Consider the following 22253-nt stretch of genomic DNA (forward strand, 5'->3'; position numbering starts at 1 on the left):
ATTGACCTGGGTCTGGGGCTTGATGATGAGGGGAAAGGAGAAGTTTATGGGATGGAGCAAAGGGAATTGTGGGAACTTACAGCCAAGCTCCCACAATTCCCCTGAGGTCCAGCCACATGGCAATACCGGCAGCTGCACCACGCCCCCGTCTGCCCACTAGGGGTCACCTGCCTGCCTCAAAACGAGCTCTCTGGCACCACACCCAAACAGGATCATATGCCGGCCCTCCCCGCCTGGCCCCGGCCTTAGCGCCCCTGGCAGCTCCCTCAGGCGACAGCCAGTTCTCCCAGGGCTGGGGGTGCCCAGGGCAGAGCTCCCTGCAGTCGCGTGACCTGAGACGCACCCACCAGGCCCGGAGCACAGCGCCAAGAGCAGGGGGAGAGGGCAGGGGGAGAAGGGAAGTGGGGAGAGCCTGGGCCCAGCTTGGCCTGTCGGGGAGTGAAAGGCCAAAGGGAGCAGAAGGCGGACGGGGGAGGAGGACAGACAGCGAGAGGTGCTAAAATCCCCTAGCATCTTCCCTATATTGCTTCTCTCCTGATATGCTTCCCCTGCTAGTCCAGCCCTGGGCCCCTCACTCCCAACCTGCAGCCCCCTGCTAATCCAGCCTTGGGCTCCACCCCCCCTGCTCTGCCGGTGCCCCTCACTCCCGACCTGCAGCCCCCTGCTAATCCATTCCTGGGCTCCCCCCCACACACACTCTGCCGATGCCCCTCATTCCCGACCTGCAGCCCCCTGCTAATCCATTCCTGGGCTCCCCCACACACACACTCTGCCGATGCCCCTCACTCCCGACCCGCAGCCCCCTGCCAGCCCAGCCCTGAGCTCCACTCCCACGGCTCTGTCTGTGCCCCTCACTCCTGATTCGCAGCCCCCCTGCTAGCCCAGCCCTGGGCTCCCCCCAGCTCTGCCACTGCCCCTCATTCCCAACCAACAGCACCCTGGCAGATTCCAGCCCAGCCCTGGGTTTCCTGTAATCTTTAATGTACATATCCTCAATTTGCATTTGAAATGCGGATCACACCACCAGTAACCAAATTCAATGAGTTCCTTTTGGCCCTTTGGCGCGGTCGCCGTTTCGTTCCGTGGAGACCTGCGGGGGCCGCAGCGCGTGAGAGAACCGAGGCCTTTATTTAAAATAGAGTCGCCGGTTCAAAGCCAACAGGGCTCACAATACAGCCACACGCTGCACGGATGCCCGCAGGCCGAAAGGAAATAGCTCCTCCGGGGTGAGCTTAGAGCTGCAAATTTAAGCAAATAAGAGATGCGATTTGGTAAAAGCCAGAACTTTTTTTGTTCACTGATCTCGCTTTTGTCATATTAAAGAGTTAAAAATGTTCATAAATATTAATTAGGGCATTTGCAGAGAAAAAGGCTAGAAAAGCATTTGGTAAATAAAAAAAAAATTCAAATGACGCCTCCCTCTTTTTTTCGGTGCCTTCTTTTGTTTTCATGTGTCGTCATTTTTTATTTGTATTCGGGTCGGGGCCGCCAAAGCTGGACGTGGCCCAGGGCCTCTCTGGAGCTCTGAGAGGGCCTGGCTGAGAAAGATGGGTCCCTCACCCGGGGGCTGAAGTCTCTGCCTGGCACGGAGACGGCGAAGGCTGTAATTTGTGACGTTTTTTAGCGGATGTTTCCTTGGGTTTGTTTGGCGCCCTTTCTAGCCTGATCCCCGAGACCCGAACTCCCGGCAAACCTCTCTCTGACGCTCTTCGTTACCCCAGCCCCGCGCTTTGATTGACCGAAGCCTTGGCTAACGCCAGCCGAGCTGACTAGCTGCTGTTTGTGTCCCTTGAAAGGTGCAGTGACCATAGTCATTGCGGGTAGTGTCCGGGCGAGGGCTGGGCATGGCTGGAAGCTGCTCTGGGGGGGACTCGGGATGGGGGGGACATTGGGGTCACTCTGCAAACAGCAACGGCGCAGTGGGAGCCAGCGGTGGGAGCCTGGCTGCTCTGGGTGTCCCGGCTGGGGGGCAGAGCCGCAGAGCGTTGAAGGCAGGCAGGGGGGTGACAGCACCTCAAACCCCACAGGGTCACCCAGCGTTTTGGAGGGGCAGGCAACTGGCTCCAGTCCCTGCTGCCCCCGGGCGTTTGAGTGGCCGAGGGATGTGTGACCACAGCAGGCCGCCCCCAGAGCTACCCCGCTCCCATGGGCCCCGTGCGGCATTCGGATCCATGAGCGCGGGGAGACCCTGGCACGAGCCAGCGATTCTCCCGAGGCCACGGGCAGCCCTTGGGCGCCGAGCTGGGGGGGACAGCGTGTGGAGGAGAGGGGGGCACGTACAGCAGGGCTGCCGAGCCCAGGGTCGGCGGTGGTAGGGTGACCGGATGTCCCGATTTTATAGGGACAGTCCTGATTTTGGGGTCTTTTTCTTATATAGGCTCCTATTACCCCCCACCCCCTGTCTCGATTTTTCACACTTGCTGTCTGGTCACCCTAGGCGGCGGTGACGCTGACAGAGCTCTGCAAACTCCTGCTAATAACAACCCTGGGCGTTTAGCAGGACTTGGAACCTGGGAGCCTCCACGCCCCTCCCAGAACAACCACTCCCCCCCCATGAAAATGTGCCCAAAAGGCTGACACTGGAGCCTGCACTGGAGAGATCCTGGGGCTCCCCGGCAACTGAGACACCCCCAAATCGGTGGCCGCTTTGCAAAGCCGGGCTGTGTGTGAAGTGAGCTCGGCTGCCAGGGACAGGGGCCAAGCGCGCTGGGGGAGAAAGCGGGGATCCAGCTCCCTCGGCCCCTGTTCCCAGCAGGCAGCCGAGCCTGGGCAGGGGACCAGCCGCCGCGGCCTCCCAGCCAGGCTCTCTGAGGCAGAAGCGGTTCCCTGCCGCTCCCCGCCCGGCTCCCCGGGAAAACAGCCGAACATGCAGGAAAGGGGAGGCCCAGGGACAGTGGCGGATTAGCCACAGGGCCAACAGAGCCCGTGCCCCGGGGCCCCAGCTATTTGGGGGGCCCTGGAAAAATAGGCTCCCCCGTTCCCCACTCCGCCAGGCCCACCTGCCGGGGACTGGGGGAAGCCCCCGCGCCCTAACTCCGCTCCCCAGCAGGAGCGGGGGAGGAGGGGATTGCAGGCTGAAGGGATGGGGAGGGGCCCCACAACAAACCCCTAATCCGCCTCTGCCCAGGGAAAGAAGTATGGGGAGCCACCAGCCGTCTATGCCCGGGACGGTGTGTGACACCAGGGGCCGATGCGGAGCTCAGCAGCCACCCACCAGCTGGGTCCAGCTGCCTTCTGGCGCCGTGAACCCCAGGAGTTCGGGAGGGGGGCTCAGAGGGAGCGGGAGCCCTCCCTCCTCGGCTCCGAGTTTTGGAAGCATCTTCGTAATGACAGTTCCCCTCCCAGAGCCCGGAATAGAACCGAGAGCGGCGCCAATTTTGTTATTTTCTTTAAACACCCCCCGCTCGCTCGGAGTCATTTAACTAATGTGTTTACTCGCCTGTTCCCTGCCATCAGCGGCTCCCTATGGGCCATGCTCCCAGCCCACCTCGCAAATGGAGCGTGTCGCCTTGGGACTCGCGCCGGCGCCTGCCACGGCCTCCCCGCCCGCTCGGCGAACACCGGCTCTCCGCGGAGCCGCCGGGGAGCTGCGTTCTGCAAGGCCTGTGCGTTCAGCCGTGCCCACGGCGCCCCGCTGCATGCCGCGGTCGAACCCACGTGGCAGCCCCAGGCTTCCTCGCCCTGCGCCCAGCCCTCTGGGCGGTGGGCTGTGGGATACCACCCGTTGCAGGCCACAGACCCTCACCCACCCACGCCTACAACAGAGCCCAACCTCCCGCCGAGTTACTGACTCCTCAAATCTCGATGGAAAGACTTCACGTTACAGAGAATCCGCCACTGACGCTGGTTTAAACCTGAAAATGACCCCGTGCCCCACGCTGCAGAGGAAGGCGACCTCCCCGCCGCGCCCCGAGGGTCTCTACCAATCTGACCCAGGGGAAGATTGCTTCCCAACCCTAACTATGGCGATCAGAGACCCTGAGCACGTGGGCAAGACCCCGGAGCCAGGCAGCTAGGAAAAAATTCTCTGTAGTATCTCAGAGCCCCCCCATCCGGTGCCCCGTCCCTCTGGCTGCGCCCCAGAAGTGGCTGCGAAGAGCCGGAGCAGGCCGGCAGCACTCGGAACCGCCGGCCTCAAGAGAGAAAAAAATCGTGCATTGGCCCCTGTCAGGACTGAGATCCCCACTTTGAACTTTAGGGTACAAATGTAGGGGCCTGCATAAAAACTTCTAAGCTTAATTACCAGCTTAGCTCTGGTTCGGCTGCCACCATTTTCAATGGATTCCCTCCCTGGGAAACCTTGAAAAACCTTCACCAAATCCCTGGTGAAAACAAATCCAACCCCTTGGATTTAAAACAAGGGGAAATTAACCATTCCCCTCCTTCCTCCCACCAACTCCTGGTGAATCAAGATCCAAAACCCCTTTGGATCTAAAACAAGGAAAAAATCAATCAGGTTCTTAAAAAGAAGGTTTTTAATTAAAGAAAAAGGTAAAAATCATCTCTGTAAAATCAGTATGGAAATCAACCTTACAGGGTAATCAAACTTAAAGAGCTCAGAGGACTCCCCTCTAGTCTCAGGTTCAAAGTACAGCAAACAAAGAGAAACACTCTAGTAAAAGGTACATTTACAAGTTGAGAAAAACAAAGGAAAACTAACACGCCTTGCCTGGCTATTTACTTACAAGTTTGAAATAGGAGAGGCTTGTTTAGAAAGATGTGGAGAACCTGGATTGATGTCTGGTCCCTCTCAGTCCCCGAGAACGAACACACTCCCAAACAAAGAACACAAACAAAAGCCTTCCCCCCCCAAGATTTGAAAGTATCTTGTCCCCTTATTGGTCCTTTAGGTCAGATGCCAGCCAGGTTACCTGAGCTTCTTAACCCTTTACAGGGAAAAGGATTTTGGAGTCTCTGGCCAGGAGGGATTTATAGTACTGTACACAGGACAGCTATTACCCTTCCCTTTATAGTTATGACACACCCCCCAAATCACAGATAGTGTTGGATGTTCGGTTCCACACTGGCTGTGATTTCTTCCTGGAGTTCTAGGAGAAAACAGAGTTAATAAGACACATGTACCTTTAGACATACTACTGATTATATAAAAACTAACAATATGTTTCATTCCAAAAACAATTGTTAACCAGTTAACTCTGGGAAACTTTCCCGGGAGAGTGCATCAGCCACTTTGTTAGAAGCTCCCGAAATGTGTTGTATTTCAAAATCAAAATCTTGGAGAGCTAAACTCCACCGAAGAAGTTTTTTGTTATTTCCCTTGGCGGTATGAAGCCACTGTAGCGCAGCATGGTCTGTTTGTAGTTGGAAACGCCGTCCCCAAACATATGGGCGTAGCTTTTCCAGCGCGTACACAATGGCATAGCATTCCTTTTCGCTGATTGACCAATGGCTTTCCCTCTCAGACAGTTTCTTACTGAGAAATACGACAGGATGGAATTCTTGATCCGGTCCTTCCTGCATTAAAACTGCTCCCACGCCTCGCTCGGACGCATCTGTGGTTACTTGGAACGGTTTGTCAAAGTCTGGGGCCCTTAGCACAGGGTCAGACATGAGTGTTGCCTTAAGCTGGTTAAAGGCCTTTTGACACTCATCAGTCCACTGAACTGCATTTGGCTGTTTCTTTCTGGTTAGGTCTGTCAGCGGGGCGGCGATTTGGCTGTAGTGGGGTACAAATCGCCTATAATATCCAGCCAAGCCTAAGAAGGATTGGACCTGTTTCTTAGACTTTGGAACCGGCCACTTTTGGATAGCATCCACTTTGGCCTGTATGGGATTTATAGTTCCTTGACCCACCTGGTGCCCCAGGTAAGTCACTCTGTTTTGGCCTATTTGACACTTTTTAGCCTTAACAGTTAGCCCTGCCTGCTGGATGCGCTCGAAAACTTTTTCCAGGTGCTCCATGTGCTCTGCCCATGAATCAGAAAAAATGGCCACATCGTCGAGGTAGGCAACTGCAGATTCTCCCAATCCTGCTAGGAGACCATCTACAAGTCTTTGGAAGGTGGCGGGTGCATTTCGCAACCCGAAAGGGAGTACATTGAATTCATACATCCCTGCCTGGGTGACGAAGGCTGACCTTTCCTTAGCGGGTTCATCTAGTGGTACTTGCCAGTACCCCTTGGTTAAGTCCAAAGTAGAGATGAATTGGGCATGTCCCAATTTCTCCAATAGCTCATCTGTGCGTGGCATTGGATAGTTGTCAGGACGAGTTACAGCATTTAGCTTACGGTAGTCCACGCAAAAGCGTATTTCCCCATCTGGTTTGGGAACTAGAACCACTGGAGATGCCCATGCACTCTTAGAGGGGCGGATTATACCCATCTGTAGCATGTCCTGGATCTCCCTTTGTATAGCAGCTTTGGCATGAGGTGACTCCCGGTAGGGTGGGGTTCTAATAGGGTGAGCATTACCTGTGTCAATGGAGTGGTATGCCCGTTCGGTCCATCCTGGAGTGGCTGAGAAAATTGGTGCAAAGCTTGTGCACAGCTCCTTGATCTGCTGTCGCTGCAGACGTCCAAGGGTCATGGAGAGGTTCACCTCTTCCACGCCACCATCCTTTTTTCCTTCGTAGTAGACACCTTCAGGCCACTCCGCGTCATCTGTTTCCTGGGCAGTAAACTGGCAAACGTTTAATTCTCTGGAATAAAAGGGCTTAAGAGAATTAACATGGTATACCTTAGGCTTTATGTTGGAGGTGGGGGAGGCTATGAGATAGTTAACAGCTCCTAGGCGCTCCTGGACCGTGAATGGTCCTTCCCACGATGCTTCCATTTTATGGGCCTGGATTGCCTTTAAGACCATGACTTGGTCTCCTACTTTGAAGGACCGTTCTCTGGAATGCTTATCATACCAGGCCTTTTGCTCTTCCTGAGCATCCTTTAGGTTTTCTTTAGCAAGGGCCAAAGAATGTCGGAGGGTGTTTTGTAGGTTGCTTACAAAGTCTAGAATATTTGTTCCTGGAGAAGGCGTAAACCCCTCCCATTGCTGCTTCACCAACTGTAATGGCCCCTTAACCTCACGGCCATACACAAGTTCAAATGGTGAAAACCCTAAACTGGGATGTGGTACAGCCCTGTAGGCAAAAAGCAACTGCTGCAACACGAGGTCCCAATCATTGGAGTGTTCATTTACAAATTTACGTATCATGGCCCCCAAAGTTCCATTAAACCTCTCCACCAGGCCATTGGTTTCATGGTGGTAAGGGGTGGCAACCAAGTGATTCACCCCATGAGCTTCCCACAGGTTTTCCATGGTTCCTGCCAGGAAGTTAGTTCCCGAATCTGTAAGGATGTCGGAGGGCCAACCTACCCTGGCAAAAATGTCTGTTAATGCCTGGCACACACTTTTAGCCCTGGTGTTGCTTAAGGGTACTGCTTCCGGCCATCGGGTAGCAAAATCCATGAAAGTCAGTACGTACTGCTTTCCTCTGGGTGTCTTCTTTGGGAAAGGACCCAGAATATCCACAGCTACGCGCTGAAATGGGACCTCAATTATGGGTAGTGGCTGGAGAGGGGCTTTAACCTGGTCTTGGGGTTTTCCCACTCGTTGGCACACCTCACAAGACCGGACATAATTAGCAACGTCCTTGCCCATTCCCTCCCAGTGGAAGGACTTCCCCAACCGGTCCTTGGTTCTGTTCACCCCAGAATGGCCACTGGGATGATCATGGGCTAAGCTCAAGAGCTTTACCCGATACTTAGTGGGAACTACCAACTGTCTTTGAGGATGCCAGTCTTCCTGGTGCCCACCAGAAAGAGTCTCCTTGTATAAAAGTCCTTGTTCTACAACAAACCGGGATCGGTTAGAAGAGCTGAGAGGCGGTGGGGTGCTCCGCGCCGCCGCCCAAGCTTTCTGAAGGCTGTCATCTGCTTCCTGCTCGGCCTGGAACTGTTCCCTTGATGCTGGAGACATCAGTTCCTCCTTGGACTGTGGACTGGGGCTTGGTCCCTCTGGAAGCGATGCAGGTGCTGGGGCTGTTTCCATTGACTGTGAACCGCTGTCCGCTGGTGCACTATGTGGTATCTCAGGCTCTGGCTGAGCCTCTTGGGTAGGCTTATCTGCTGCTTCTGCCAGTTCAGGCTCGCTGGTGCCCTCTGGCGTTGGAGTTGTAGACGGGTTTGCAAGCGCTGGACTCAGGGCTGGCAATGGTTCTGGTGCTGGTTGCGTTGCCAGTTCCGGTTCTGGGACTGGCTTTGGCTGGGTCTCTGGGATTGGATCCACTACGGCTGTTGCAGTCGTTGGCAGAGGATCCAGTTCCACCACCTTTGTCTGGGTCTCCGGTAACACAGACGGGGCCCTGGTGGACGGCTCAGGAACAGGGATGGGGGTGAAAGCTTGCTTAGCCTGGCTGCGGGTGACTATTCCCACCCTCTTGGCTACCTTCACATGGTTGGCCAAATCTTCCCCCAGCAGCATGGGAATGGGATAATTGTCATAGACTGCAAAAGTCCACATTCCTGACCAGCCCTTGTACTGGACATGCAACGTGGCTGTAGGCAAGGTTACAGATTGTGACACGAAGGGTTGAATTGTCACTGTAGCCTCTGGGTTGATGAGTTTGGGGTCCACTAGGGATTGGTGGATAGTTGACACTTGAGCCCCAGTGTCCCTCCAAGCGGTAACCTTCCTTCCGCCCACTCTCAAGGTTTCCCTTCGCTCCGAGGGTATGAGAGAGGCATCTGGGTTTGGGGATCTTTGGTGTGATTGGGGTGTAATGAACTGTAATCGGTTGGGGTTCTTGGGGCAGTGAGCCTTTATATGTCCCAGTCCATTACATTTAAAACATCGCCCTGCTAAGGTATCACCGGGACGAGGTTGGTTGGTGGAGACTGGTGTGGTGGGGTGAGAAGGCGTCTGGGGTTTCCCTTGGGATGTGGGTGGGGCCTTGGGTTGTCCCCGGTGGTAAGGTTTTGTTTCGGCTTGCCCCTTCTGATATTCGCTCCAACTGCTACTAGTTTTTTTCTTTTCTGCCACCTCCACCCACTGGGCTCCAATCTCCCCCGCCTCAGTTACAGTTTTGGGCTTCCTATCTAGGATGTACCTTTCTATTTCCTCAGGAACACCCTCTAAAAACTGCTCCATTTTTACTAGGGAAAGCAGATCTTCCAGAGATTTAACATTTGCTCCTGATACCCAGGCATCACAATTTTTGTCAATGTGGTAGGCATGACGGGTAAATGACACATCCGGTTTCCACTTTAGGGCTCTGAACCGCCGACGGGCATGCTCGGGTGTTAGCCCCATTCTGAGTCTGGCCTTGTTTTTAAAAAGTTCATAACTGTTCATGTGTTCCTTAGGCATTTCAGCCGCCACCTCTGCTAAGGGTCCACTGAGCTGCGGCCTCAGCTCTACCATGTACTGGTCTGTAGCGATGCTGTATCCAAGGCAGGCCCTTTCAAAATTTTCTAAGAAGGCCTCAGTATCATCGCCTGCCTTGTAGGTGGGGAATCTTCTGGGATGGGAAGTGGTACCTGGAGGGGGGTTGTTAGCATTGGCTGGTGCATCCTGCTTAGCCTTTGCTACTTCCAGTTCATGCTTCCTTTCTTTTTCTCTCTCCTCCATCTCTTTTTCTTTCAGCTCCATCTCTTTTTCTTTCAGCTCCATCTCTCTCTTGTGGGCCTCCTCTTTGGCTTTTTCTTCTCTTTCTCTCTGCTCTGTCTCGAGTTTTGTTAATTGAAGCAGTCTCTGATGTTTTCTTTCATTTTCTTCTGCTTCTAGTTTGGCCAGTTCTATTTTGTTAGCTACTTCTTTGGTAGTCATTTTTCCTGTTTTCTTGTGCTGGGTAACCCCCTTTGCAGTTGACAAACTGGGAAGCTCTCAGCTCTGGCTGCTGCAGAGTTAACAGTAACTTTCTAACTAGCTACTCCCGAGGATGTAAAAAGAAAAAAAAAACAATTCAGCTTGTAAATACCTTTTACCAGTCATTTGCTAATTGAACCCTTCTCTTAACAAAGGACCTGTAAAAAAAACTTAACACCTCTGCCTTCAGGCAAGGAGAGATAAGATATGCATCTATCTACTTCCAGCTCGGCTTTCCAAGCAGCTAGAAGAAAAAAAAAATCTCACTGGCTTTTGGGTTTAAAATGATCCCACCGCTGCCACCATGTCAGGACTGAGATCCCCACTTTGAACTTTAGGGTACAAATGTAGGGGCCTGCATAAAAACTTCTAAGCTTAATTACCAGCTTAGCTCTGGTTCGGCTGCCACCATTTTCAATGGATTCCCTCCCTGGGAAACCTTGAAAAACCTTCACCAAATCCCTGGTGAAAACAAATCCAACCCCTTGGATTTAAAACAAGGGGAAATTAACCATTCCCCTCCTTCCTCCCACCAACTCCTGGTGAATCAAGATCCAAAACCCCTTTGGATCTAAAACAAGGAAAAAATCAATCAGGTTCTTAAAAAGAAGGTTTTTAATTAAAGAAAAAGGTAAAAATCATCTCTGTAAAATCAGTATGGAAATCAACCTTACAGGGTAATCAAACTTAAAGAGCTCAGAGGACTCCCCTCTAGTCTCAGGTTCAAAGTACAGCAAACAAAGAGAAACACTCTAGTAAAAGGTACATTTACAAGTTGAGAAAAACAAAGGAAAACTAACACGCCTTGCCTGGCTATTTACTTACAAGTTTGAAATAGGAGAGGCTTGTTTAGAAAGATGTGGAGAACCTGGATTGATGTCTGGTCCCTCTCAGTCCCCGAGAACGAACACACTCCCAAACAAAGAACACAAACAAAAGCCTTCCCCCCCCAAGATTTGAAAGTATCTTGTCCCCTTATTGGTCCTTTAGGTCAGATGCCAGCCAGGTTACCTGAGCTTCTTAACCCTTTACAGGGAAAAGGATTTTGGAGTCTCTGGCCAGGAGGGATTTATAGTACTGTACACAGGACAGCTATTACCCTTCCCTTTATAGTTATGACAGCCCCCAAAAGATCATGAGGGTTTTTGGTGGGTTTGGGGCTGCCTCAGCTGCTGGTCTCCCCCTGCCCACCCCTGGGTGTGGGTGATACTCAGTGGGGCCATCGCTCTCACCCCACAACTGCCTGTCTCCTACCCAGCAATTAATTCTGTCCCCATCAGTTCCCTCCCCCAGCCTCACCTCTCCTCCTCCCCCACACTCTTCACCCCGCCCAAGCCTGTGGGGGCTCCAAAGGGGTCCCCTCTCCCCTTCCAGGCTGGGGGGGGACTTTTCATCCTCCTCCGCCCCTTCTCAGGGGGGTGCTGCAGGGGAGGGGAGAGGAGCAGTATTACTGTCCCATCCCCATTGGTCACAGGATGGGTGGAGGGAACTGCCCTGAGCTGCTGGCCTCTTTCTGCTCCCGCCTCCCATGCCAACGGCTTCAGGTTGTGGTGGGGAGGGGGAGGGAGGCGGGCAAGTGGGGCAGGCAGTGGGGAAGGCTCAGATTTGCCAGCGGGCCGGAGCGTCTCATGTCACTGCCTGACAGCTCCCGTCCCCATGGCAGCTCCGGGCTCAGAGCACCGGCTCCACCGCCAGCAGGCAGGGAGCGTCCAGGGGGTCAGACCCTCGTCTCCGGCCCAGCACCAGAGCTGAGTGAGGGAACAGGGAAGGCTGGGGCAGGGACCTGGCTGTTCCCAGAGCCAAGGCATCGGAATAACAGGGCTGAAACGATTGGACTATGGGCAAGCGCCAGGCTCCAGCGTCTGAGTGCTAATGGGTGTCTCGGCGCCAAAGGGCCGGTGACCCCATTAGTCGGGTGACAACAGGGATGAAATAGGGGCATTGGTGTGTCTTTTGCTCATCGCACAACAAAAACAAGGCTACAGGCACGGTCCTGGAGCAGCCTTCACGAGACGCTGTGGAGAGAATCCGTGCAAAGTGGGGGTGATTGTACCACCAGGAATTTAAAGGGAGACTGCGCCGTTCCTACACACTACAGCAACGAACTGGTATCTGGGTGGCAGCGTGTGCATGCGCAAACGTGCCCCTCCGCTGGATGGAATCAGAACCCTCCACTACATGTGTCATAGGCCCTATATTGCCGCATCCAAACAGGGATTCTCCTTTGGCTCAAGAGGCTGGGCTGATGGAGCAGGCAGTTCAGAGTTTGAATCCCGCTGGGATGTCCTAAAAGTGATGTAAGGGAGCGGCAGCTATGAACGAGAAGGATCTGGTTGTGTTTCTTGCTTCTCGTCCCCAAAGACCCCCCACAGTGGCTTCAGAGTGCCACGTTATGCCCAGCCCACCCCTTGTTAACCTGGCAGTATGGTCCCAAAGTCAGGAAATGCCGATGGGAGAGATCCCCTTAACTCTGCCCCTTATGCACAGTGATGAGGTGCTGACAGCTGAATGGAGGCTGAGGGTATTTAACAGCGACGTTGGTGCACTGAACAAAACCCAACGTTAGAAAAGCCGGGTGTGGTGGGGCATCCGCCCCCCTGCAGGGTATAGCAGGTTGACTTGGGCCGATGAACCTTGTACGTTGCATCTGAATAAAGCCCAATGGAAGACGAAGGACCAGGCTGGGCCTGTATAAAGGAGGAAGTTGCGAGCAGAGGGGGGCGGCCGGGAGCAGCCTGCAGTGATTCCCTGGGGAAAGGGAGGTTTGTTTGGGGAGCTAGTCTGCAGTCCCTGCCTGGGACGAGGGAGCTCGGCCGGGAAACACGGGGGTGGGGGTGGAAGATCGAGAAAGGGGCAGGAAGGACTCCGGGGAAATAGCAGCAGGCTCTGGGAGGATGCAGACTGTGGCGGTTGGACACAGGGCCCCTGGGCTGGGACCCGGAGCAGTGGGCAGGCCCAGCGTCCTCCATCAGCCGCTGGGGAAGTGGCGCAGGCCCTGGCCTTGGAGCGGCAGCCGAACGGCATGGGGACAGCAGATCCAGTGGGACGTCCCAGTGCCCTGGCGCGGGGGCGGAGTCACGGAGCGGTAGCACCTGGAGAGTGAGGGGAGATGCGGAGCCAGCCACTGTCAGAAGGGGGCATCTGACCGGCCGCATGGAGGCCCCCTGGCGGTGACTGACCCCGAGGGAAGGTTCTGGGTAGGAAACCCCGCAGGCGTTTGAAAGTCTAGCAATGCGGCGCTAAGGATGCCCAGAGACACCAGTAGCCCCGGTGCCCGTGGACACGGGTGTGCTGAGAGCACGCTAGACCTTTGCACGTTCCGGGGCTGGGAGGACGGCTGAGAAGACCCCTCCCAATGCAAGCTGGAAGGACAGACGCGGACATGGACGGTTGGATGAGTGTCCTCAGGCGGGGACCCATGGCTCAGGGCCTTTAGGCCGTGTGGCTGCGCTGCGGCAGGGTTAAGTATACCCTGTGTGGGGATCCCCCAGACCGGTAAGGGGCTGTCACCGCCTGCCCTGTAACCTTGGGGGCCTTGCTGCTCTGCAGCTGGGGTTCGATCCCCAGACACCACAAGCTCAAGGTCTCCCCCGGCTCCTGCCAGCGTAGTTACTCTTTGCAGGGTCCGGTCCTGAGTCTCCCCAAATCCCCCCCACCCCCAAGTTCTGAACTACCAGGCACTCAGGCTGTTCCCCTCTGGTTCATCCCCCCGAAGCTGTGAAACCAGCCCCCCGATACCAGCTCGCTTCGGGGTAAAACCAAACAGGACCACAGATACAACAAAGGCAAACACGGAGCAGCTAGGCTGACAATAACCCTACCCACGCGGCTCCAGGTGTGGCACCTCTGGAATACCCCCCTTCCCTTTTCTGATGCCAGCTGCCCGTTCCCTGAGATCCACCCTTCCGGCCAGAGACTCTCCCGCAGTTTCTGGCTAACAAACCCCTCAGTCCCAAGGCTGGTTTGAAAAAGGTTTTCTTTCCTTTCTTCCTTCCCTCTCCCGGCATGGTGACTCATGGTGATTTAGAGTGGAGAAATCTGGAGATGTCTCAGTGTTTTCCCATTAACCTAATGGTCCATCATTGTCTTTTCCTGGGCAGGGGGGAGATGATGGATGGTTGCTCGGAGCCGGCTTGGGAGGAGCCCCTCCCTCCGGTGAAGTTGTCATACAGGTTCTGAGCACAGTTTTCTATGGACATGAATTCCTACCACCCCAGTCTGGCCGCATGTCTCCCCGTGCCCAGCGGGTTCAGAACCTGACAAGCTCACATCGAAGACCTCACCTGTGTAGATCAATGCTACTGTCTGCGGTCGGTTGGTTCAAAGGCTCACGTTGGGGGTTCAGACCTTCTGTTCTCCCCTTCGGGTGTCTGGACCCTGATTGTAACAGACTGTCTCACCTGTTCTTAAAAAACCCATTGACGGGGGCTACCCAGCCTCCCTGGTGACCTGGTCTGTTGCGCTAGAAAGTTTTCCTAATATTCCACCGGAATTTCCCTCGCTGCAAACCGAGCCGATTCCTTCTGGTTCTACCTCCATGGACATGGAGAATAATGGATCAGTGGTCTCTTGAGACCAACCTCTTCCGCATGTGTCAGGGCCCCCCTCAGCCGTCTCTTCTCTAGCCTAAACAGGCCCCTCTTTCCTCACAGGTCCGGTTTTCTAAATCTCTCAGTTTGGTTGCTCTCCTCTGGACGCTCTCCAATTTGTCCCCATCTGTCTGAAAGTGCAGTGCCCGGAACGGGACCCAGTGCCCCAGCTGAGGTCGCACCAGCGCCAAGCAGAGCCGGACAATTACCTGCCACCAATGCATCGGTGTACAGCCCATGCTATGGAGCCTAAACCTCTTGGGCTGAAGGGGCTGGGGCATAACGGGCAGGTTATTCCCACCTGGAACCTGATTCTTCTCCACCAACACCCCAGACCTCGGTGGAGTTCCTGCGGATTTACCCCGGGGTATGTGAGAGAAGCCCAACTAAATATTCCTGCCCCACTCAGTCGCTCCTTGCCTTATCATAATGCTGCTAGATCCCTAGTCTTCCACGGAGAGATCTCTTCACCCAGCACTGAAATGCAGCTGCCTCTGGGGTGGGACGTGGCAGCTGTTTTACACAGCAGTGGACACAAGAGTTTAGGACAGGAAGTGAAGCAGGATGGGTCATCCGGGTGAGACTGCAGGAGGCAATGAGGCCAGCAGACTAGCTAGCCCATTAGCTTGTGTGCTCCTGAATCCAATATTTAGTCCTGTGCAAGGCTGCACTCCAGCGACCAGGAAGAGCTGATACCAGCAGGCTGTATAGCATGACTCAGCCCTCCTGACGTCAGTCCCAGGTGGCGCGAGCCTCCGCCCTGACACAGGTGATGTGCTTGGCACATGCTTCTCCGCACAGCCTTGACCCACGAGGCGCTGCGGGGGGGAAGGGAGAACGCCGGCTCACCCTGGGGGGTGGGAGGGCATCTCCCGTGGTGGGTGCAGGGAACCCGGCCAGCCCTGTTACTTATTAAAACTTCCTGCAGCTGTGACGGTCACTGGCGGATCGCCAAGGCCGGGCCGATCAATATCTGAATGGAGCCCGGCGCCTCGGCTCTCTCCCCGGACCCTCAGCTCGCTGCCTTTGGCGACAGGCGGGAAGGTTTCCAGATGCTATAATGTAGCGAAGGGGATGGAGACATAATTCCAAGGCTGGAGGGGACCATCTAGTCTGACCTCTCTGGGATGACATGGCGCGGCTCTGAATTCCTGGTTAAAACGGTGCTGATCTTTAAAAAAATATAATAATAATAATAACATCCCCTCTTGATTTTAAACTTGCCACGGACAGAGAATCCATAGAAACATAGAAGATTAAGGTTGGAAGAGATCTCAGGAGGTCATCTAGTCCAATCCCCTGCTCAAAGCAGGACCAACCCCAACTAAATCATCCCAGCCAGGGCTTTGTCAAGCCAGGCCTTAAAAACCTCTAAGGAAGGAGATTCCCCCATCTCCCTAGGTAACCCATTCCAGTGCTTCACCACCCTCCTAGTGAAATAGTGTTTCCTAATATCCACCACAGCCCTTGGGAAGTTGTTAATTACCCGCCTCACCGTACAAATTTTACACGTTATTTTTACTCTGAATTTGTCCAACCGCAGCTTTCAGCCATTGGATGGTGTTAGACCTTTCTCCGCTAGATTGACGAGCCCATTATTAAATATTTGTTCCCTACGGAGATACTTACAGCCAGGGATCAAATCACCCCTTAACCTTCTCTTTGGTAAGCTAAATAGATTGAGTCATGCCTCAGTGCTGGGGGGGTTTCGGGGCTAGCGGGGAGGCAGTCGTGTCTCCGTGTTGGGGGTCCCTGCAGGCCGGGGCGCAGCGGAGGGGATGAGGTGTTTTAGGCCGTGCCTTCTCCAATGTAAATGCACAGCAGTGAACGGCACAACCAAACGAAACAACCCCTCCCCTGCTCCCCCAAAGCCAGACACCCCCGGCACACACTTCTCAAGAAACAACGTGTCACCGACGTTCCCTGCCTCACTTAATGCATGACTGGAAGGGGCTGGTACTGGATCGTAAGACCCCCACAGAAAACAGAATGATGGTGGAGCGCCGGGGCTGCTAGAGTTAGGGTGAAGAATTCCTTCCTCCTTCAGGGTCGACTCTGAACCCTACCTGGTTCCTCATAGTGCTTTGGGTGGGCTGCAGGAGGCTACACCCCTGAGCCCCCATATCTAGTCACGCGCGAGGCTGAGCTGCCCGGAGTCCTAGGCCTTGGGGAAGCCAAAGATTAAAGAGACATGTGCCAGCCCTTCTCCTTTCCGAGAGGGCTCGGATGTCCAAGGCCCGTAAACTGCGTCCAGGGGCTGAGATAGGGTTAGCAATCCAGATCTGGAGTCATTTAACTAAGGGGTTCCCAAGATATAACTCCCCCACCCCCAGCATTTCTTAACGCTGACAGACTCCACCAATGGTTTTTGTGCAGACCTAGTGATCAAACTGTGGTTCTGACCATGCCCCAAATGGCCTCAGGTGTGCGACATTTACCCCAACTAGCCTGTACCAAAGCGAAGCGTCACCGGAGCGGCGCCTCCTGCTGATCGTCTTGGGAATTAGCCCAACTCCAGCTCTGGCGCGCCGTCTGCTGGCTGGTGTCTCGCCTGCCTCAGGCCCCCGTGTCCCTCCCAGACCCCGGTGCCCTTTAACTCGGGGTTCTGCCCCCAGCAGTACCCCCGCTCTGGGTGTCCCCTCCCAGGGAAACCCACAACCCTCTACACCCACCTCGCCTCAGTGGCTCCTGCAGTCGTCAGCTAACCCCCGCTCCCTGGCAGACAGCAGTCTGTCATGGCCGCTCATCCCTGGCAAGGGGGTTGGACCAACTGCCTCTGCCTATCCCGGCCTGCACCTCTGCAGCCCCAGTTCATTTGTGGGCCTTCAACAAGGCCTGCAGCCTGGGGGTTCACCAGGCTGGAGCTCCCCATCTCCTCTTGCCCTTCCCCAACACGGCTCTAGCTAAGGTACCTTCTCTCAGGCAGCCAGGCCCTTCCCGCTCCAGGGCTAGAGTGAGACTCCCTCAGCTCCTGGCCCCCAGCCCTCTTATCAGGGCCGGCTGGGCCCTGATCGAGCTGGTCACAGCTGTGGCTGCTTCCCCACTCGGCCTGGCATGGCTGCTTTTAACCCCTGTTCCCCAGGAGTGGGGCAGCCGTCCCATCACATAGCCCATGGCACCCACTAGCCTGCTGCGGGACAAACCTGAGACTGGTGCGCAGGAAAGGTGTGGGCCTAGCACTCCCGTGCCAGACAGCTTGCAAGGGCATGGGTGGGCAGAGGGGTCTAGCCAGGAACGACTCGCAGCATCAGTGCACCACGGCTGAGAGTTCAAATCCACCCGCTGAGGCAGGTCACCACGATGGGTGGGTGGGGTTCGGCTTTAGGGGGATGGGGATGAGGGTGGGGGGAAGGGTCCAGACAATTATTCAATGACAGTGGACGCTGAGATTCAAAAAGTTAACGCTTTATAACCATTAAAATACAAGGTGTCAACATCACGTGTCAGAATATACCAAGTAGACCTCGTTAAATCAACAGCACCTGGCTGGGTTTGCTTTTCATTCGCTGAAAGAGATGGGCGGGGAGGGGATATCTGTTATTGGGCCGACTTCTGCTGGCAAGAGAGACCAGCTTTCCCGCCCCACAGAGCTCTTCTGGGGAAGGGGGAATATGAAAGCAGGGTGTATACGCTACATACAAATTGGGACCGATTGATTAACACGTTGGAGGTGGTCACTTGAAATGAAGTGAGCAACTGGGGTGAAGATCGGGGGCGCTGGAACAGGGAGGGGCAACGAGGGGTCCATGCCCCCCCCTTTTTTACTGGCAGTAAGGGCAAGCGATGGGAGGAGGGGGCTGAGAGGAGAGGAGTGAGTGGGGGCGGGGCCTAGGAAAGGGCAGTGCGAGGGCGGGAGTTTGGGAAGAAGGGGCGGGGCCTCAGGGGAAGCGGTGGTGCGAAGGCGGGAAGTGGCGGTGTGAGGGTGGGGGTTCGGGGGAAGGGGTAGTGGGAGGGTGGGGGCTCTGGCCAATGGGTGGTGCAGGGCAGGGGCCTCGGGGAGGGGGAGTGGCACAGCAGACGGGGCCCTATGGCCCTTCACTTTGAGGGTGTTTCCGCCAACTTTGGTTCAGATGGTTATGCATAAAGGGTTTGAAGCAGGCAATCAAGGTAGCCGGCAGAGTGGTGTGTGTGCTGCTTGTAGTGAACCATGTAACCAGCATCCCTGGTAGGTCCACGGCTTTTCGCATCTCGCTGAGTTGTGAACGTTACGTTCCCCCGCTCGCCTTTTGAAGGCATTGGACAGGTTTCCCTCGGGGACGAGCACCGAAATATCAGTTATGGAGCGATCGCTTCGTGCAAAGTGTTTGCCCCCAGGGATGCAATATTTTCATCATTCGAGAGCTCCTTCGTTCGCCAGCCCGTCTGCGAGATGCCTAATTCGAACGTCTCAATCGCTAGATTTTGACTCTAATACATTCTCAAGCAGCCTTTTGCTTCCGTCGCCTATCTGTAAATTTAGCCTGTTATCGATGGAAATATCTTTCCCTCGGTTTGCGTGTGTACCGTGAAATAGATGTTTACAGACATTTACCGAAAAATATCTAATCCTCGCAAGCCGAGATATCGTGTAACTCCACCAATCACGAGCCTCGCTCGCTCGACAGCTAATTGGTATGCAACAGTTTCATTGGTTGTGTGAGGGAGACTGCACAGATGGCGGATTACTTGGGCCAGTTGCCACATGCACGGACTTGGAGCTCCCCGTTTCAGGCAATGTTCTAGTGGCGAACTCGCTCGGCTGTAGTTATATTGAGAAGTCTTTTCTGTTTAAAGGTTGATTTTTTTTCAAAGTGCTCTGAAACGCACATGCTTAGGCGGCTTGTCTTGATATCTGTTATGCCTCCTGGAGGTCTGGGGTAGAATTAGTCGTCAAAATTTGGGGTCATTTGAGAAAGAGGTTCCGGAAATACAACCCCCCACCAAATAACAGCTTTTCTTGAAGGTCACAGATTCGATCACATTTTTTTGTGCTCACTTGTCTCCTACAGCTCTAATGGCTGAGAAGGGGAGGGTAAGCTGCGAAATGCTCACCTAGGACAGGTCCCCTCCCTGCTCACTGCCTCAGTTTCCCTAGCTAGATGAAGATACTGACCAGCCTCGCAAAGGCTTGGCAATGCATGCCGCTCCCTTCCACCTTAAAGGGGATGAAGATACAACAGACCAGTGCTAAGTGCTGTCAAGTGGCCCCCTTTAATGAGACTAATTGGTGCACGTCCCCCAGGCTCCAGGCCTCTCCCCACCAGGCCGGGATCAGCTCCAGGGCAGGACCTGGCTCCTCAGAAGTTGTCACCGCAGGAGAAGCATCGGGCCGATCTACGCTGGGAGCTCACATCTGCATGACTACGTCTCTCAGGGGATGTGTGAAAACTCCGCACTCTTCAGAGACGGAGTTAAGCTGGCCTAACCCCTGGTGTAGACAGCACTACGCCGTTGGGAGAATTCTCCCACCAGCCTGGCTGCCGCGTCTCGGAGCACTGTAGTGTTTTAAGCATTGACACATTGTTCAGCTCCTAACACAGGCCATGCAGCGATGCCGACAGGGCAGGGTGGCCTGGTAGTTAAGGCTGGACTGGAATTAAGGGGACCTGGTGAGGCCTCACCCAGCCTGGGACTCTCTGGCTGACCCTCACACCTCACTCAGGCCCATCTCTGAGGTCTCCCGTTGATTTTGGCCCGGGGTCTCGGGTCTGTAGCATGGGGCTCATGGCCCGTCCGTGAGTGCCCCCCCTCCCCCCGCCGCCTAAGGGATTCACAGTTTGGCCCAAAGCAACCCCACTTTTGAGCCAGGCTTTGAACAGGGCTCAGCTCTCCAGAAAATCTGGCCATGGATTTCGGGTCCCTAACGGGTGCTGCTGAATCCTTCTCAAGTGTGAGCGGCCCACACCCTCGGCCGGCTTCCTTCCCCTCCTTTCCTCCTGCCCTAGGAGTCAGCAGAGGTGTGTGAAACCAAACCAGCCCCGCCATGCAGCACCCGCCTTTACCTCCAGGGGACGTGGCACTTTCAGAGAGTCCGAGACCACCAGGGAAGCCCGGCCGGCCAATGGTGCCTTCAGCCTGTCGCGGCGGGTTGAGCCGGAACGTGTCTCTTAGACTCCAAGGGATGGAGACCCGTCTCCGGTCACGGAGCAGTTGTACCGATGCTTTGTTTCCATCACCGCAACAAACTTTCTCCTGTTACCAGTCTGAATCCGGCCAGCTTTGGCTCCAGCCGGATTCTCAGAAATCTCCCCCCATGTAGGGTTACCAGAGAGCAACTGTGAAAAAATGGGACGGGGGTGGAGGGTAATAGGCACCAATATAAGAAAAAGTCCCCAAAACCGGAACTGTCCCTTTAAAAACGGGACATCTGGTCACCCTACCCCCATGGCAGGGACTGGGCAGAGGCTGGCGCTGTAAAGAGTTTTCTTTCTCAGGCTTTTAGCTGATCTCCCACCATCCTCGAGGCCTCGTGGCATTTTCCTCTGGGGCTTGGCAGCAGGGCCCCGGGGAGGCTGGGCTGGGCTCTCTGTACCTGGGGGGAGTGAAGGAGAAGGGAAACCCATAGGGAGTCTCACCCCAGCCCACAGGGAGTTTCCAGCCAGTTTGCAGCTGACCCGGGGTAGCCCTCTCTGACAGCCTGGCCTGCCGCCTCATATTCCCTTTGTCTTTCCTGCTGTGGCAGGATGGAGTCCCAGGACTTACAGACCCTGACCAAATCCCCTCGCAGCCTCCCCTTGGGTAACCTGAACAACTCGAGGCCTTTGCTCTCTGTGGCGTATGAGGCATCGTTCTTGTAGCTCTTCTGGGAGCCCTTTTCAATCGGGAGCATGCAGGCCGGGGTACGGAGCCACGGCGGGGCAGGGCAGTCCGTAACAGTGCCTGGAGAGCCCAGGAGGACACGCACCGGGTACAGCCGTCCTATGGGCAGAAGGACCATTTCCCCGGCTGTATCCACACACGTCTAGTGAGGGGCGCTGTGATGTCTCCAGCACTTGGGAGCTGGATGGTCCCTCACAGGAAAGCAGGCGACGTGCAGAGAAGAAATAAAACCTTTAGCGCCCGATACTTCGTCCTCTTCCTTACATCAGTGCGACTCCACAGCTGCCAGTGGTCGCGCCCCATTCAATGGGGGAGCCAGGGGACTCCCGTGGAGTTACTGCTAACACCTGATCTGCGCTGAAAACGTATCCCAGCGTACATTGGTGAGGGGTGTGAAACCGCCCAGCCCCTAGCCGGCATAGCTCTGACACCGAAACCCGCCGTGTAGACCCAGCTGTGTGGATGGAAGAGGGCTTCTGCCGGCACAGCTGACATGGTTCAGGAAGGCGGTGTTCTCACACAGCAGACCTCCTCTGTCTGTCAGCGGATGCTGTGTCTCCGCTAGGGGGCTCTGCCTGATCCCCAGCTGGTGTCAATGGGCCGTAGCTCCATTGGAGTCAATGGGCCAGATCCCAGCTGGGGTCAATGGGCCGTAGCTCCATTGGAGTCAATGGGGCCAGATCCCAGCTGGGGTCAATGGGCCGTAGCTTCATTGGAGTCAACGGGACAGATCCCAGCTGGGGTCAATGGGCCGTAGCTCCATTGGAGTCAATGGGCCAGATCCCAGCTGGGGTCAATGGGCGTCGCTCCACTGGAGTCAATGGGCCAGATCCCAGCTGGTGTCAATCGGCCGTAGCTCCATTGGAGTCAATGGCCCAGATCCCAGCTGGGGTCAATGGGCCGTCGCTCCATTGGAGTCAATGGCCCAGATCCCAGCTGGGGTCAATGGGCCGTAGATCAATGGGCCAGATCCCAGCTGGGGTCAATGGGCCGTAGCTCCATTGGAGTCAATGGCCCAGATCCCAGCTGGGGTCAATCGTCCGTAGC

Source organism: Malaclemys terrapin, chromosome 20 (assembly GCF_027887155.1).
Source record: "Malaclemys terrapin pileata isolate rMalTer1 chromosome 20, rMalTer1.hap1, whole genome shotgun sequence".
Classification (NCBI taxonomy): Eukaryota; Metazoa; Chordata; order Testudines; family Emydidae; genus Malaclemys; species Malaclemys terrapin.